Source organism: Rhinoderma darwinii, chromosome 5 (assembly GCF_050947455.1).
Source record: "Rhinoderma darwinii isolate aRhiDar2 chromosome 5, aRhiDar2.hap1, whole genome shotgun sequence".
Lineage (NCBI taxonomy): Eukaryota > Metazoa > Chordata > Amphibia > Anura > Rhinodermatidae > Rhinoderma > Rhinoderma darwinii.
This window is the reverse complement of record NC_134691.1, coordinates 339954451-339972169: the sequence shown is the minus strand read 5'-3', so window position 1 is coordinate 339972169 and position 17719 is coordinate 339954451. Positions and strand designations below refer to the sequence as shown.

Below are 17719 nucleotides of genomic sequence, written 5' to 3'. Positions count from 1 at the left end.
GGGGGGGGGGCTGTAAAAAAGGCACTATCTACATGGGGGGGGGGGGGGGGTTGTGTGACACCCAGGGGAGGGGAGGTCTGGTTTGTGTCTCTAGTTTTACCTCCTACGCTTCAGTACTTCAATCTGTCGAATTGTCTCCTTGTGCCCCTGGTTGTGGTCTGTTTGCGGCTGACTGGTGACCCCCGCAGACCTCGGGTCCATCTCACGTGTTGCGGTGCGTGGTTGCCCCCTGGCATGCTGTAGGGGTAGTGAAGCAGTGAATAGAACCTGCCAAGATGAATATCGTGAGCCGCTGTATTTATCGGCTGCTCTGATACTTCAGCTGCTATTAATCCTCTCTGTTCCTGACCGTCTGACTGCTGCAATGTGAAATATGTAAACACTATAGGGCGGCATTTAGGGGATTTACTCCTCAAGTCCTCAGCCTTGGGCACTGCTGGAATATATTGGACTCAGCCGCTTCATGTCATATGTATTGATTTACTCTAAGGTTATAATCCTGTATTCTGGTTCTATTCATATTTTTCAGACACATCTGGTACCTACATGGAAGATAAAGACGATGATCTTATTCCTCCCCTCGATTATTGCATCAGAACCAAGTAAGTGCTGCTCCCATCATATACCATAGACCATAGACCAGAGCTAGACAACCTTGGAGTGTATTTCAGAAAACTAACCCCACTAGGTCACAACTTGTAATAATGAAATGCATGCCGGCAACACCTTTACTTTCTTTTCTTTATTACTATTATTTCTTCTTTAATAATGCCACCACTGAACCCCCACATGCCCTCTCACCTGTGCCCCCACTTGCCCTCTCACCTGTGCCCCCACTTGCCGTCTCACCTGTGCCCCCACTTGCCGTCTCACCTGTGTCCCCACTTGCCGTCTCACCTGTGTCCCCACTTGCCGTCTCACCTGTGTCCCCACTTGCCGTCTCACCTGTGCCCCCACTTGCCCTCTCACCTGTGCCCCCACTTGCCGTCTCACCTGTGCCCCCACTTGCCGTCTCACCTGTGCCCCCACTTGCCGTCTCACCTGTGCCCCCACTTGCCGTCTCACCTGTGCCCCCACTTGCCGTCTCACCTGTGCCCCCACTTGCCGCCTCACTTGTGCCCCCACTTGCCGCCTCACCTGTGCCCCCACTTGCCGCCTCACCTGTGCCCCCACTTGCTGTCTCACCTGTGCCTCCATTTGCCGTCTCACCGGTGCCCCCCAATCGCAGTCTCGCCGGTGCCCCCCAATCGCAGTCTCGCCTGTGCACCTCATTTGAAGACTCGCCGGTGCCCCCCATTTGCAGTCTCACCGGTGCCTCCCATTTGCAGTCTCACCGGTGCCTCCCATTTGCAGTCTCACCGGTGCCTCCCATTTGCAGTCTCACCGGTGCCTCCCATTTGCAGTCTCACCATTGCCCTATGTGCAGTCTCACCGGTGCCCCCCCACTGTGCAGCCTCAGCAGTGCCAGCATTTTCAGTCTCAACAGTGCCCCAATATACAATTGCACCACAGTGCCACCAAAGTGCCCTCGTTAACATTTCCACAATTTGCAGTAACAACACAGTGCCCTCTTTTACGCTGCATCCAGAGTTTCCCCACTGCTTCCCCAGCAGCAACTTACATGACAGTAATCAGGTGGTCCCTACGCAGAGTCCCCCCTACTCAAACATAAGGCTGTAAGGGATAAAAGGGAGTTTTTTAATTCCAGTTGCAAAACTAAAAGGGTGACTATACTTTTGCAACCATTTCCGATTCTCAAATTAATCCTCAGTATTAAATCAAGCAACTTTGCAATTAGTTTTGATTAAAAATCTCCTATGTTTTGTGTCTACAGCCGCTTTGCAGATCTATGTGTCGCCACGGTTACAGACTACAAACTATCCCTGCGTAGTCTGATTTTGCAGTCATGTGTTACTCTCTTGCATCTGCCTCTTTTTTTTAAAACCTACAGACCGTTAGGGAGGGGCAGATGGAAGAGAGTAACACAGACTGCAGGATCAGACTACACAGGGATTGTTTGTAGTCTGTAACCATGGCGACACGCAACTCTGTTTTGTAGCTGTATACACAAAATGGTGGGAGATTTTTAATGGTAAAGTTGCTTCCTTTTGCTATAGTGTGCGCCCTGCTCACTGTCACTGCTCCTGGAGTAAGTAAAGAACTCCTTGAGATACTATTTTTCAATAAAAGGAGAATATTTCATCCAGCAGCTAAACCCCCTCTGCTGTTTTTGACGGCTTGGCTGGACCATTATACATTAGTAACTGGAAGAAGTCGGTGTGGAGAAGCGCCAGTTGGGTGCGGTGGATGAATGCAGTAAGGACTGGATTTGGAGAATTCCTGTGTCTCCCATGTTAACCATCTACCGCATACTTGGCCTCCATGTAAAGCCAATGTCAGAAGACCAACCTATAGCTGAAGACATCCAGATGTTCCCAGCGCATGACTGTGGTTTCTGCTGTGTTAACGTTATGGGGGCGCTCTGCAGATACGTGTACTGTACAGACACTATGTACTGAGAGAGGGACCACCATGGGTTCTGTATCACCCCCTGTTCCCTATTAGTCACGTCACTCATTCCCGAAAGAAGGCAACGTACAATACAAGAAGAACCACAAGGCTCAACATGTTGCCACTGCCGGCGAGATTTTTTTATATTTTTTTCTCCTGTCAATTTGTTGAACATTCTTTTCAGTATATTCACAGTTTTATTTGTTTCAGGGAAAGCTGAGTGGGATCCAACATGGCCGACCTTACATCTCCCACGGGGTCATCATCCGGCTTCCTGAGACATTATGGAGGGAATTTATTAACCGTTCTATGACTGTTTTCTGGCATAGAAAAGACATAAATGCCCCAAAAGTTGCAGTTTTTCACACAAATTTGCGTTCCTCACGCCACTTTACCAAAATGTGGGTGGTGCTTAGAAAAAGGGGGCGGGGTCTAATTTATTTTTTCTTTGATTTATAGCAGAAATGTTTCTGGCGGTCGGAGATGTGCCTGATAAACAGCCACACGCCTCTTAATAAATTTGGTGCATATTAGTGCAACCTATTCTGTGTTTAGACTGGCGTATGAAATGCCGGTCTTAGTAAATCCCCCCCTATGTCCTCCTAGTTATGGTAGGTCCTACACCCCTTCTGATATTATTACTTACAACTTCTGCGGGAAATGCATTGGCGGCCATGTTGGTTGTTTCCCGGCTTGTATGTGGTATGTACAATATTGTCTTAAGGGGAAGAGGTTTTTTTTTGTTTTTGTTTTTTGTTCCCCCGTTTGAGGTGGACTGCTCTTTAATTTAAAGGAAATCTCCACTTTTTAAGCCTAATATGTAATAACAACAATAATAATCTGCTAGGTCACATGTCTGACAGCGGGGAGGAGCTAAACCGCTGTCCGTTTCCAAAGGCAACCGACTGAATTTTGACAGCGGCTAAGATATTAAAAAAACGTTCTGAACTTTTTATATCGATTCTGTGAAATGTTGCTGAGAGTAGAGTTATACTTTACTTGTTTAACCCTTCAAAGTCATGACGTATTACCTAAATCCTTGGCTGTGAAATAATTGCCGTGACTAGAATATAAGAGGCCAGAATCTCAGCTTTCAAATGCTACCAGGACCACAGCTCTAGGTTCAATATTTGCGGCGCGGCACTCGTTTGATCGGGGAGCAGGATGAATCGTTTTACATCCTCTTTCTGTGTCTGCGTAGGGGAGGAGGTGGGAGGGGAAGCTGCAAGTGAGAGCAGGAAGGAATATCCTAGCCTGTTACTGTCATCTCTCCGCGTATGATGCCTCCAATGACAGCAGGAACTTTACTTCATGTTATACCTCCTTTCCTGGGTGGCATTTTGAGAATGTGTCAGGTTTCTACTTTAATAAAATCTATGGGTATGGGGGATAATTTTTTTTATTTTTTTTTAGAATTTTTTTTTTTTGTGAATGTCAAAAGTGGAATATGTGCCCCGAAACCTCTTGCAGCGAAAGTTTTAATCTATGTATATATTGTTCCAGGTGGAAAGGCGCAGTCGTGGACTGGAATGGTACAGACCCCATTCTATAAACCTGGCCACCGCACCCTATATCCAGGGAATGATGTTACACTGCGGCCTGAACGTTGACCTTAGATGTTCCTGGTGCCAAGCAGACACTCACATGGCATTTCCTCAGGAGACTCTGACGCGCTGCTGATTTTTCTTTAAAGTAAAAGATCCTTTTGTGCCAGGCGAGCAGTAAAGAGTCTGTCTGTGTATGTGATACAAGCATAATAGAAATTATTCAGTGGATGTTACAGTATTTAGGACACTGGTAAAGGGTCCGAGCACTATAGGATATTGGAAAATATCTGCAGATGTAGCAGAGTTGACTTTGTCTTTAACTCTTTGGAGCTGCATTGTTAGAGAGTTCTCCTGATGCATTAAGTTTAAAATAGTTTAGAAGGTTACCCTGCAGTCCTATGTAAAACCACAAATAAAAATTAGGATAGCACTGCAAGTTATGACCAATGACCCACTGAGCTGTGCTACATCTGACAAACTCATTACTACTACATGTCAACTTCTTGAATTACAGATGTGACTTGGAAATATACCATAAGTGTCTATAAAATCAAATTATCCTCAAGAAATACTTTGCACATTATGAAGACTGTAAAATCCCTGCACAGATCCCTCCTCAGTGCATCTCAAGAGGCCATCAATACATTTGTACAAAAATCTGATTAATAACGCAGATTGAGATATTTTGGCAGCACAGGAACAAAACCGCTTTGAGATAGTGGGTTGGAAACAATAATAGTGTCTTAAGTAAAAAAAACAAACCACATGGGTATACAGCTCTCATGCAGACCTATGTGACTCCATCGTTACAGATTACAGACAAATACCCTGTGTGCAATCTGATCGTCTGCTCCCTCTTCTTAACCTACGGACAGTAGAAGAAGAGGCAGACCTGCAGGGTCAGACTCCACTGGCATTGTTTGTAACCATGGAGACGCATAGCTCTGCTTAGAAGCTGTATACATAAAACGGTAGAAAATGTTTAACCGAGACTAATCAAAATGTTACTTCATTTTTTCTTTTCATTGGAGCAATTGAAAATGGTTGCAGACGTTTACATACCCGTCAACTTACCTAGACCGGTGTTTCTCAATGTTCCCAAGCCAAGTACTCCCTGCTCAAATAAATACATTAAAGTACCCCCAAGGCTATGATCATACTATTAAAAGCACAGCATGAGAATAGTGCAAATATCCCCCCAGAAACGTGACGTGCACTCCCTGGGGTACATGTACCACGGCCTGGACCAATTAGCCATACAGTGGAAAGAATCCTTCCTGACCCTTTACTGGCGATCAGACAGGTCCCTTGGAGGATCCATCCACACTTCCTTCTATTACCAATTTTTGTCTGTCTGGCAATCTGGTTGCTAGGGACACCGTGCTCAACAACCTAAATTTTAACGCAGTGAGATTAGTAAAGGCCCCCGTTACACGAGTTGAAAGAACGCTCGTTCCCGATTATGGCCATTGTGTAAACCGATCATCGATCAGCCTACAAAAAAAAAACTATTTCTCGTTCATCAGCTGAGAGATGACGGAGAGATGTGCTGCCGACAATGACGCAAACTGATGAGAACGGAACGATCGTATTAATGATCGATCATCCCCAGACCGTAAAGTATCGCCGCATATAAAAGAGCATGTTAACAAGCGCAGATAGACTTGTTATATCGTCAACCAGGATTGCACTGGGCAAAAATCTGCCCGTGTGAACCAACCTCAGCTTGGGCATAGTCGAGGCACGGAGGCTAGGCCGCGTTCAGACCAGGCTTTTTTCTATTTGTCACTGTCCTGTTAATGTGTAATTGGTGGAAGACGTCTATAACTTATTTAGCGCTTTAATTTATCATGAAATTGCTTGTTGTGTTTCTGTTGAATTTTTTACTGTTTTATTTTTATTAAATTTGTTTTATATGTGATGAAAATGATTCCTTAATTCTTATGTCAATCACTTGAGTCGCACATAAAGTACAGTTCATGTTTACAGTGGATTTCAGAATCTCCTAGACCGGACTTGCACTGTATTGCCATGTATTTGGCTAAGTGAAGTGCCTGTTACTGGCTCTGCAGACCCTGTAATCTGCTTTCTTCAGACAGAGCTTCCTTCTGCAGCTAGAGAGATAATAAATCATCAAATCTTATATCAAAGAAACAGCCAAGTGACCGTGTGTGAGTGAAGAGATCCTGTTCATATTATATTACAGCTTTGCCTAGGGTTAGATACAGGCAAACACGCAGCTGACCCTTCCACAGGATGAAAAAAGCAGCTGAACCTTTTAGCAGGAACAGGACTCTAAAAAGCCTCAGAAAGCCACTGAGGAGACTAAGAAATACAGTAATATTACACACTATTGCTGCTTTCATGCCTGTCTGTGCATATAATGTGGGCCTGGGTGGTGTACAGCCCTACGCCTCGAAAAACGGCTAAAAAACGCCTTCAAACTTCTGCCCATTGATTTCAATGGGAAAAACGGCGTTCCGTTACCACGGGCCGTCCTTTACGCGGCCATTTTTAAAAACTGCTGCGGAAAAAAACGCCCGCGAGAAAGAAGTGCGTGTCACTTCTTGAGCCGTTTTTGGAGCCAATTTTTTTTGAATCCATAGAAAAACAGCTCCAAGAACGTCCGTAAAAAAACGCTGCAAAAAAATGCAAGTTGTTTAAAGAGGCTCTGTCACCACATTATAAGTGTCCTGTCTCCTATATAAGATAATCGGCGCTGTAATGTAGGTGACAGTAATGCTTTTTATTTTAAAAAAACAATCTTTTTTCACAACGTTAGGAGCGATTTTGGTTTATGCTAATGAGCTTTCTTAATGCCCAAGTGGGCGTACTTTTACTTTCGACCAAGTGGGCGTTGTACAGAGGAGTGCATGACGCTGACCAATCAGCATCATGCACTCCTCTCCATTCATTTACACTGCACTAGCGATATAGATATATCACTATGTGCAGCCACATACACAAACCCTAACATTACTAGTGTCCTGATAATGAATACACATGAAATCCAGCCTGGACGTCATGTGTACTCAGAATCCTGACACTTCTGACTCTTTTTTTGTGAGGTTCCGGCAAGTGAAACCAAATCTCGTTTAGCTCCGAGATCTCGCGAGATTTGGTTTCACTTGCCGGAATCTCACAAAAAAAGAGTCAGAAGTGTCAGGATTGTGAGTACACATCACGTCCAGGCTGGATTTCATGTGTATTCATTATCAGGACACTGTAGTAATGTTAGGGCTTGTGTATGAGGCTGCACATAGTGATATATCTATATCGCTAGTGCAGTGTAAATGAATGGAGGGGAGTGCATGATGCCGATTGGTCAGCGTCATGCACTCCTCTGTACAACGCCCACTCGGTCGAAAGTAAAAGTACGCCCACTTGGGCATTAAGAAAGCTCATTAGCATAAACCAAAACCGCTCCTAACGTTGTGAAAATAGATAGTTTTTTTAAAAATAAAAAGCATTACTGTCACCGACATTACAGCGCCCATCTCCTTATATAGGAGACAGGACACTTATAATGGGGTGACAGAGACTCTTTAAAAAACTACTGAAAATCAGGGGCTGTTTTCCCTTGAAGAGCTCCGTATTTTCAGCTGTTTTTTGTTAAGTGTGTGAACACAGCCTTAGACTCCTCTGTCCCCTCCAGACATCACTGGCAGCAGCTGATCTCTTGTGAGTCCATAGATTCAGGCATGTTGAAATTAAATGTGCCTGATCCTTCTCGCCCCGGCATCTGCTGTGGGTGGAGGGGTGGGTGCTCCCCCGTATATATTAGATTATCAGCCGATCCTGCCAAAATCGGTGAGTTGAGCTAAGCTTTGTGTAATGCATATGGGCACCTTTAGACCGAAAGATCAACCTGACTACTACTAATCTGGTGGATTACAGCAAGTCCACCTAACAAAATGTTACAGTACAGGGTAAATGAGATAAGGACGTATTCGAGAGATGTTCGGCAGGTGGAAGTCACACAATTTGGCAAAGGATTGAATGTAAAGAATAAAACAGATCTGAATCCGATGTATCTCCAAGACATCAGCCCTGGGATTTTGGAAAGATGGTCGCAATGGAAGTAGAAATTAAAACAATTCGATTTTGAGGATTAAGAAAATGGAGGAAACATTGAACTTAGTTTTGGAAAAGTTGAGTTGGACACACGAAGAGGATCTGACAGCAAAGACAGACGCTCCCTCATGGAGGGCAGAAGACCTGAAAAATCACAGGGGAGTCCAGTGACTGAGTGGTCCCTCAAGCACATAGTTGACCAAATGAGAGTCCACCAGACATTCCAAGAATTTAGAAGCAATGGATAAATGTGGGCTGAGTGATAGGTCAAGAGTAGGCTTCTTGTGGATTGGTGTAACTAGAGTGAAGAAGAAGTTTCGGAGGAAAGATAAAGGGTTGAAGATTTTCATCAGTTGAGGAATGACGATATGAGAGAGTTGAGATGCTATGGCCAAGGAGAGGAGGACATGACTATGAGTAACCTGGTGGAACTTACCTGAAGGTTTAAACAGATTTAGCATCTGCCATTATGACCACGTGTGCAAAATAACTCTCCTCCAGGAGAAAACTGTCTCTGCAGTGCCACCTATAGGTGTTGGACCCCTTATAGAAACATGACTCCGATGACCAGCCAAACCAAAGCCACCCATCTGTAGTTGTGATTTATTGGTACAGGGACAGGGTAGGGTCCAACTTCTGGGTGGCTCTGGTTTGGCTGATAACCCCAGGGGTGAAATGTTGACTTACAGGGTAGTCACCTATAGGTGGCACTAGAGAGAGAGTTGTTTTTTCTCCTTCCGGAAGAGAGCTATTTTGCATACTTTTTCCTAGGATGCATTGCTCTAAATACTCCCTACCAGCTGAATCGCCACAAGGATAAACAATACCTACCAAGAGGCCTCGTGTGTATATTTTTAGAGCAATCAATTTAATAGGATTTTCTGGGAGTTTACATTATTGGCCTGTCCTAACGATAGACCATTAATCTGTGATAGGTCAGGGTCCCACCTCGGGGGCCCCAAATGATCCGCAGAACAAGGTGGCAGTGGTGCTCACCAGAGTGCAGCGACCCCCTTGATGCATTCAAGTGATCAGGGCTTACCTGCAATACCAACCGCAGCCACATGGATATGTGTTGTGCTGTCAGTACTGAAGTGAGCACTACTGTCCCCTCATTCTGCTAATTAATAGGGGTCCCAGGGTGAGACCCCACCGATCACAGTGATGGCTGGCCTAATAGTTAAAATTTGCTCAGGGCTGGCAGGATGCCCAGCTATTGCACTGCAGGTTCTTGCCCCATGCAGGGTTAGTAATGTTTATTTGCCGCCCGGTCTGCTCTTTTTTTCTGTAGTGAAAGATAAGAACCCTAATTGACTTTTTCCGAACTCCATTGTGGTGTGAGTCGTGTAAGCCGAGGCCGCTCCTCACAGCGGGGGCTGCAGGAAAACTTCCTATGTATGAACAATCTCATTCTATTTGTTTTTATTGGCTGTAAACCCAACTGTGAGCTCTTTGCTTAGATTTGCGGCACACTTATATAATAATGGCCGACTGCATTGTTTCTCTGGTCTTAAAAAAAACTTTTCTATAACAAAGATTTTTAGATAATTTTGTATTTATTGTACACAAGGGAACGCAGGGTTTTGATGACTGTACAACATTACAGCCCAATGTACAGGATAACATCTGTCGCGATATAGATGGCATAAGACGGTAGAAGGTCAGACCGTGTTGTAATGTGAGCCAGTGGTGCCAGGAATCATACTATAATATAATTGTATAGTCCAATTAAAGATATCTTCTATAATGCTGCCACCTATCAGTAGGAATATAAGACCCTGAAATACACGCTAAACATGTCCATAGAGCTCCATTGTCAGATGAAGGCCAAAAAGTGTACTTTTGGCCTTCATCTGGCCGGTATACATCAGCATATGGCAAAAAAAAAAAAAGTATGGAGTTGTGTAGTTAACTATGCCATTCCATCCCACGGAGTATAGTAAAAAAAAACTATACATTTAACATATATATATATATATATATATAATTTATTTATATTTTTAACATGGTAGACTATGGGTGACAGGTGCCAATGTATGGCATCTGTCACAGGCATTTGTTAATCGGATACGTCATGAGCTTTTCAACAGCTTTCATGACATCTCCCAAAAACCGAATGCCATTATAGTCTACGGGTAATGGATGCATCAAACCTAGCCTAGCAGTGGCATCCGTCACCCAATGGCTATAATGATATCCGTTTAATGGATACATCATAAAAAGGTTTATTAGAGTTCATGACGTATCCGCTAAACTGATACCATTATAGTCTATGGGTGACAGATGCCACGTCGGTAGCTTTTCCCAATGTATACTTTATATCAGAATTAGGCTTGATGTGAACAAAGCCTGACTGAAATAATAATGATTCTTATAGACGAGCATATAAATACTATTATACTGCCCCTATGTACAAGGATATATCTACTATAATACTGCCCCTATGTACAGGAATATAACGAAAATAATACTGCCTCTATATACAAGAATATAACTATTATAATACTGCCCCTATATACAATAATATAATTACTATAATACTGCCGCTATATACAAGAATATAACTACTATAATGCTGCCCCTATATACAAGAATATCACTACTATAATACTGCCCCCTATATACAAGAATATAACTATTATAATACTGCCCCTATATACAAGAATATAACTACTATAAACAGCCTCCTATATACAAGAATATAACTACTATAATACTGCCCCTATATACAAGTATATAACTACTATAATACTGCCCCTATATACAAGAATATAACTACTATAATACTGCTCCTATATCCAAGAATATAACGACTATAATACTGCCCCTATATACAAGAATATAACTACTACAATACTGCCCCTATATACAAGAATATAACTACTATAATACTGCCCACTATATACAAGAATATGACTACTATAATACTGCTCCTATATACAAGAATATAACTACTATAATACTGCCTCCTATATACAAGAATATAACTACTATAATACTGCTCCTATATCCAAGAATATAACTACTATAATACTGCCTCTTATATACAAGAATATAACGACTATAATACTGCTCCTATATCCAAGAATATAACTACTATAATACTGCTCCTATATACAAGAATATAACTACTATAATACTGTCCACTATATACAAGAATATAACTACTATAATACTGTCCCCTATATACAATAATATAACTACTATAATACTGCCCCTATATACAAGAATATAACTACTATAATACTGCTCCTATATACAAGAATATAACTACTATAATACTGCCCACTTTATACAAGAATATGACTACTACAATACTGCCCCTATGTACAAGAATATAACTACTATAATACTGCTCCTATATACAAGAATATAACTACTATAATACTGCCCACTATATACAAGAATATGACTACTATAATACTGCTTCTATATACAAGAATATAACTACTATAATACTGCCCCCTATATACAAGAATATAACTACTACAATACTGCCCCTATATACAAGAATATAACTACTATAATACTGCCCACTATATACAAGAATATGACTACTATAATACTGCTCCTATATACAAGAATATAACTACTATAATACTGCCTCCTAAATACAAGAATATAACTACTATAATACTGCTCCTATATCCAAGAATATAACTACTATAATACTGCCTCTTATATACAAGAATATAACGACTATAATACTGCTCCTATATCCAAGAATATAACTACTATAATACTGCTCCTATATACAAGAATATAACTACTATAATACTGCTCCTATATACAAGAATATAACTACTATAATACTGCCCACTATATACAAGAATATGACTGCTACAATACTGCCCCTATATACAAGAATATAACTACTATAATACTGCTCCTATATACAAGAATATAACTACTATAATACTGCCCACTATATACAAGAATATGACTACTATAATACTGCTTCTATATACAAGAATATAACTACTATAATACTGCCCCCTATATACAAGAATATAACTACTACAATACTGCCCCTATATACAAGAATATAACTACTATAATACTGCCCACTATATACAAGAATATGACTACTATAATACTGCTCCTATATACAAGAATATAACTACTATAATACTGCCTCCTATATACAAGAATATAACTACTATAATACTGCTCCTATATCCAAGAATATAACTACTATAATACTGCCTCTTATATACAAGAATATAACGACTATAATACTGCTCCTATATCCAAGAATATAACTACTATAATACTGCTCCTATATACAAGAATATAACTACTATAATACTGTCCCCTATATACAAGAATATAACTACTATAATACTGTCCCCTATATACAATAATATAACTACTATAATACTGCCCCTATATACAAGAATATAACTACTATAATACTGCTCCTATATACAAGAATATAACTACTATAATACTGCCCACTATATACAAGAATATGACTACTACAATACTGCCCCTATATACAAGAATATAACTACTATAATACTGCTCCTATATACAAGAATATAACTACTATAATACTGCCCACTATATACAAGAATATGACTACTATAATACTGCTTCTATATACAAGAATATAACTACTATAATACTGCCTCCTATATACAAGAATATAACTACTATAATACTGCCCCTATATACAAGAATATAACTACTATAATACTGCTCCTATACACAAGAATATAACTACTATAATACTGCCCACTATATACAAAAATATAACTATTATAATACTGCCCCTATATACAAGAATATAACTACTATAATACTGCTCCCTATATACAAGAATATAACTACTATAATACTGCTCCCTATATACAAGAATATAACTACTATAATACTGCCCCTATATACAAGAATATAATTACTATAATACTGCCCCATATATACAAGAATATAATTACTATAATACTGCTCCCTATATACAAGAATATAACTACTATAATACTGCCCCCTATATACAAGAATATAACTACTGTAATACTGCCCCTATATACAAGAATATAACTACTATAATACTGCCCCATATATACAAGAATATAACTACTATAATACTGCTCCCTATATACAAGAATATAACTATTATAATATTGCCCCCTATATACAAGAATATAACTACTATAATACTGCTCCTATATACAAGAATATAACTACTATAATACTGCCCCTATATACAAGAATATAACTACTATAATACTGCTCCTATATACAAGAATATAACTACTATAATACTGCCCCCTATATACAAGAATATAACTACTATAATACTGCTCCTATATACAAGAATATAACTACTATAATACTGCCCCTATATACAAGAATATAACTACTATAATGCTGCCCCCTATATACAAGAATATAACTACTATAATACTGCCCCCTATATACAAGAATATAACTACTATAATACTGCTCCCTATATACAAGAATATAACTACTATAATACTGCTCCTATATACAAGAATATAACTACTATAAGGGTATGTTCACATGACAGTGTCCGCAACGGCTGAAATTACGGGGATGTTTCCGCCTGAAAACATCCCCGTAATTTCAGCCGTAACGGCATGTGCAGGCGCTTGAACGCCGCGTCCATTACGGACGTAATTGGCGCTGCTATTCATTGGAGTCAATGAATAACGGCTCCAATTACGGCCAAAGAAGTGAGAGGTCACTTCTTTGACGCGGGCGTCTATTTACGCGCCGTCATTTGACAGCGGCGCGTAAATACACGCCTCGTGTGAACAGACAAACGTCTGCCCATTGCTTTCAATGGGCAGATGTTTGTCAACGCTATTGAGGCGCTATTTTCGGACGTAATTCGGGGCAAATTCGCCCGAATTACGTCCGTAATTAGTGCGTGTGAACATACCCTAATACTGCTCCTATATACAAGAATATAACTACTATAATACTGCTCCCTATATACAAGAATATAACTACTATAATACTGCTCCCTATATACATCAATATATCTACGATAATACTGCTCCTATATACAAGAATATAACTACTATAATACTGCCCCTATATACAAGAATATAACTAATATAATACTGCTCCTATATACAAGAATATAACTACTATAATATTGCCCCAATATAAAAGAATATAAATACTATAATACTGCTCCTATATACAAGAATATACCTACTATAATACTGCTGCTATATACAAGAATAGAACTACTATAATACTGCCCTCTATATACAAGAATATAACTACTATAATACTGCTCCTATATACAAGAATATAACTACTATAATACTGCCTCCTATATACAGAAATATAACTACTATAATACTGCCCCTATATAAAAGAATATAACTACTATAATACTGCTCCTATATACAAGAATATAACTACTATAATACTGCTCCTATATACAAGAATATAACTACTATAATACTGCTCCTATATACAAGAATATAACTACTATAATACTGCCCCTATACAAGAATATAACTACTATAATACTGCTCCTATATACAAGAATATAACTGCTATAATACTTCTTCTATATACAAGAATATAACTACTATAATACTGCTCCTATATACAAGAATATAACTACTATAATACTGCTCCTATATACAAGAATATAACTACTATAATACTGCCTCCTATATACAGGAATATTACTATAATACTGCCCCCTATATAGAAGAATATAACTACTATAATACTGCCCCTATATACAAGAATATAACTACTATAATACTGCCTCCTATATACAAGAATATAACTACTATAATACTGCCTCCTATGTACAAGAATATAACTACTATAAAGCCTTATTCACACGACAGGGTCCCGACCGAGCCCGAGTGTCGGCCGATAAAATCGGCCGTTTTTCCCGGCCGGTTTGCATTCGTTTTGCACCCGTTCCGGGCCAGGCATATCTGGACAGTGACATCAGGGGCAACTCCTGAAGGGAAATCCCCATGCGGCCGGTGATTCCACTTCAGGAAAAGCCCCTGTCGTCAGTGTCCATTTATGGACACTGAACGTTACTGGCTTCACCTGGTGTGGAATCCCCGGTCTCAGAGTGTTCGGGGATTCCGCTTCAGGAGTTTCCCCTGATGTCACTGTCCAGATATGGACAGAGACATCAAGCGCTCTGTCCAGGAGCGGAATCCCCGAACACATGGGGATTCCGCTCGTTCAGGGAGCTAAAGTGAGGCTAGCACATAGCAGAGCAGGGAGGTACCTCCCTGCTCTGCTATAGTGGCGTCGCTACAGCAGTAGCAGCCGCAGCAGCTGCTAGCAGCGCCATCGGCCATGGGAGGTGTCGCCGGGCCAGGGCGCTTTTAAAACAAGCAGGGGAAGGGAGCCAGCGCAGTGCTCCCTTCCACCTGCTGTACTCCCGGGCCCTGCCACATAGTGTAGAAACTTACCTCCAGCGTACAGCCATTCGTCCGAATGGCATAAACTCCTCCTCCTCACATGCACTCTGCGCTGTGAGGAGGGAGCGAGCGACGGAATACATGGCCATCACTCGGGACACATTCCGGTGATGGCCGTGTATTACCTGGCCCCATAGACTTCTATGGGAGCTGGGCGGCCGGGTGAACGGCCGAAAATAGGGCATGTCCCATTTTTTGTCGGCCGGTTTTCCCGGCCCGTCAAAAAATCGGTCGTGTGAATAGCCCCATTAGGGGTCTGTTGTTCCTAATGCAGCCGGGTGACAGCCGTTTTATGAACGTCCATCACCCAGCAGGGAAACACTGTCGTGTGAATAAGGGCTAATACTGCCTCTATGGAGAAGACTAGAAATGCTTTTTATTAGTGGTTTGGTGATTTCTTTTTTTTTTTTTTCTTTATATAACATTTTGGTTTTTTTTGCATTTAGTTTCATATTATGAAAACACATTTGAGTCTTTCAAAAAAAATCTATGCTATTTTTAAGAATATTAAGTCCAAATGTCCTGCCAGCTGCTCTGCCTGTCTCTTATTTAAGGCCGGATAAGTCATGCAACTTTATTTTTAATTTTAAGACAAGTATTCCTTTCATGGTAAAAAAAAATTTTTTTTTATGTTTTTGTATATAAAGGTCAAAGAAAATCTGATTATCTATTCATAATGAATTGTTTTAGCAAAATGTCAAAATCTCTATAGTGGTGAACAATTATTTTTATTGTCCTCCGTTTATGTAATGCTGAAATACTCTGCAGCACTGTAGAGAGAATATATTCAATGATATAAGTCATTTCCTTGAGGTCTCTAAAATATAAATATATATACGTAGTGGGGGTAATTTCATTACTGGGCTGGTTATGAAATGTGGAAACAAATCTTGGACTCTGCCGGAAGTTGCCATGTTAACGGTAGACTTTCTAAATCATTAGGCAATAATGTTAATTAGGCCGCACATACACAGATTCTTTACAGGCCCATGCTACGCTTGTTGGCATTGGACACAAACAGTAACAATATGTTATATCATACTTTGATTCCCTTGGACCCATTCTGAACATACTATCCCCCCCCCCCCCCCCCTGCACCTGAAGCAGCCACCAACTTGTACAACACCAACGTAAGGTCAACTCTAGACTCCGATGACCAATGCCCAATCAACAACAATATGGAATACCAATGGTGGCAAACCCACACCAGTAGTGTTTTTGTGCTATACAAACATGGTCTATACAACCTAAAAAATTGCCTTTTTTGCTTGTAAACAATCTTATTCATCCTTCCACTCCCGAAAGTGTAAACAGTTACTCAATACCTTTAATACTCCACCCACCTCCTGCCTCGCCATTCGAGAATCTACATCTGAATACTTTACCCATGAACTTCAAAGAAAAGATTTACCCCTTCAGATACTTCACCCTGCCGCCTCTTACACGTTCCCATGTCATACCTCAGGCCTACCTGTTATTTTGCTTTCAGCCTTTTGGACTGTGATCACTTATTTCATCTTACCCCTTGCTTACCGGAGCCAGGTCCATCCTCCATTATCCACCATCTTTCTATCACCTTCAACTGACATGTTCCCTTCCTCAATCACGCTTGCCACCACAGAACCGATCCTTAAGAAAACATCTCTAGATTTTTCAACCCTTTCCAACTATGGCTCCATCACTCCTACCATTTTGTTCCAAACTTCTTGAACTATCTGAATATCTCTTCTCCAGTTTCCTTTTTGACCACTTGTAGTCTGGCTTCCGAGGTGGCACTTCTCTGAATCTGTCCTCATCCAAGTCACTAATTGTCTCCTCGTTGACTAATCTAAAAAAACACACTTCTCCTCCTCCTTGACTTGTCCTCAGCTTTCGACAATGTTGATCACCATCTGCTACTTGAGACTCTCTGTTCCTCGGCCATCACAACTGATGCAGGCTCCTAGGATTCCCTATAGATGTCCAGGTGGATATTAAGGGTGTCCTACTTGAACATGACCTCCACTTCACGCCTAGTATTTGTTGATGTACCTCAAGGTTCTGTCTTGGGATCACTTCTCTTTAGTATCTATACTTATGGATTTTGGCCAGCCCAAGTCTTAATGTCATTAAAGGAACAGTGTCATCACAATTTTTTTTTAAATA

At 40.7% G+C, this 17719-nt stretch overlaps 1 long non-coding RNA gene across 1 annotated transcript; it reads left to right on the top strand.

The window, feature by feature from the left end:
- Window positions 1–526: 526 nt before the first annotated feature.
- LOC142653081 (uncharacterized) lies at window positions 527–5985 on the top strand. Its single transcript, XR_012848044.1, has 2 exons — window positions 527–602; window positions 4015–5985. It is a non-coding gene; the product is annotated as an uncharacterized LOC142653081 (long non-coding RNA).
- Window positions 5986–17719: the final 11734 nt, after the last annotated feature.